The 2,036-nt window shown below is 47.8% G+C and overlaps 1 protein-coding gene across 4 annotated transcripts in view; it reads left to right on the forward strand.

Moving 5' to 3' along the window:
* LOC103473513 (multiple epidermal growth factor-like domains protein 10) overlaps positions 1 to 2,036 on the forward strand; it is a 148,212-nt gene that overhangs the window by 117,036 nt on the left and 29,140 nt on the right. The gene's annotated exons all lie outside the window — the stretch shown is intronic.

Below are 2,036 nucleotides of genomic sequence, written 5' to 3' on the forward strand. Positions count from 1 at the left end.
GAACCGCTCCAGTGAGAGCTGCAGATCACGTTCCGATGAAGCCAACAGGACCACATCATCCGTAAAAAGCAGAGATGCGATCCTAATTGGTCTGTTTAAATTCTCCCTAGGTGTGAGTGTGTGTGCATGGTTGTTTGTTGCCCTGCGACAGACTGGGCAACCAGTCTGGATGTTGCAGGGTTGTGTTGAGCCCTTGAGGCCTTCTTCAAGGGCTTGGAGGTTCAGCTAGAGGAACGGCTGGCTGAAATTAGTGTTCATAAATCAATTTTGAGCTAAACAACGCTTGCTCCACGGATTTTGGAATATCTAACTTGAAACTAACTTGTCTGCGATTGGTAACACAATAAAAACACTGGGCCTTCAAAGATGACACCGAGCGACTACGCGAGATGTAAACACCCCACAACGTCTTAACACAGTGACGTTGGTTCCAAAGCTCTATTGGCCAATAGTAGAGGAGCTGAACATAGAAGGCACCTCTCCTCGTTAACATGAAGACGCACACGGGGCTGCAGTGGTAGCACTGTCACCTTGCAGCAAAAATGTCCTGGGTTTTATTCCGGGCCTGGGGTCTTTCTCCATGCAGTTTGCATGTTCTTATATATATATCCATCCATCCATTTTCTGCCGCTTATCCGGGGTCGGTTCGCGGGGGCAGCAGCTTCAGAAGGGAGGCCCAGACTTCCCTTTCCCCGGCCACTTCTTCCAGCTCTGCCAGGGGGATCCCAAGGCGTTCCCAGGCCAGCCAAGAGACATAGGTCCCTCCAGCACCAGGGAGGCGTTCCAGGAGGCATCCTGACCAGATGCCCGAGCCACCTCAACTGGCTCCTCTCAATGTGAAGGAGCAGCGGCTCTACTCCGAGTCCCTCCCGGATGACCGAGCTTCTCACCCTATCTCTMAGGGAGAGCCCAGCCACCCTGCAGAGAAAACCCATTTCGGCCGCTTGTATCCAGGACCTCGTTCTTTCGGTCATGACTCAAAGCTCATGACCATAGATGAGGGTGGAAACGAGGATCGACCGGTAAATCGAGAGCTTCGCTGTTTGATTCAGCTCTCTCTTCACCACGATGGACCGGTACAGCACCCGCTTCACAGCAGACGCTGCGCCAATCCGCCTGTTGATCTCCTGCTCCCTTCTTCCCTCATTCGTGAACAAGATCCACAGATACTTAAACTCATCCACTTGGGGCAGGCTTATATATAAAAAAAAAATAATTTCCTTCTTACCCTCCGCGGGTGGTCTCTTTCATCCTCTGAGCTCGGGTCCTCTGCCAGAGGCCTGGGAGCTTGAGGGTTCCGCGCGGTATCTTGGCTGTGCCTGGAACTGCACACTTCTGGACTGAGATGTCTGATGTTGTTCCTGGGATCTGTTTTAGTCACTGCTCCAGTTTGGGGGTGAATGCCCTGAGGGCCCCAATGACCACAGGCTGTGGTCTTCACCTCCAGGCCTTTTCCAGTTTGTGGTGTCTCAGTCAGAGAGAGGCCACGATCCTCTCTCTCAGGTCAGTTGCTGCCTTGTTCAACTTTGATGGTCCGTTCACTACTGTGGGCAGTAATGGGCAGGTAGTTGTAATTAACTCCCCTTTGACCTGACGTCCTGGCTCCTACCCCTTGCCGTAGCATTTGTGTTGCACCTCGTCAATCTCAAGTTGTGAAGGGTTATTACAGCAAAAAGAAAGCAGAAAGCAAATAAATAAATAAATAACAGCTGTTTATGAGAAGAGTTAAAGTTTTTACCAGTTTGTTATTATTAAAGTTAAGTTTTTCAACAGAGGCAATATACATTTTTAAGTCAGTTTCTTGAAAATTATTAAAAGAGGGGATTTTTTTCACTTCACTATATATATTTCATCTAAAAGATTAGTAAAACATGTAAATTTGATAAGACAATATTTTTTCAAATTTTTTTCTGTAAGGAGTTTTTGCAAGCCCGACCATGGTAGTGTAGTATTGTAGTGTGAGAACATTCCACAAATGAATGTTCAATACTTTCGCCTTCACACTGACAAAAAGAGCAGTTGTTGCTGACATAATA

Source organism: Poecilia reticulata, linkage group LG12 (genome assembly GCF_000633615.1).
Source record: "Poecilia reticulata strain Guanapo linkage group LG12, Guppy_female_1.0+MT, whole genome shotgun sequence".
In the NCBI taxonomy this organism is placed as follows: Eukaryota; Metazoa; Chordata; class Actinopteri; order Cyprinodontiformes; family Poeciliidae; genus Poecilia; species Poecilia reticulata.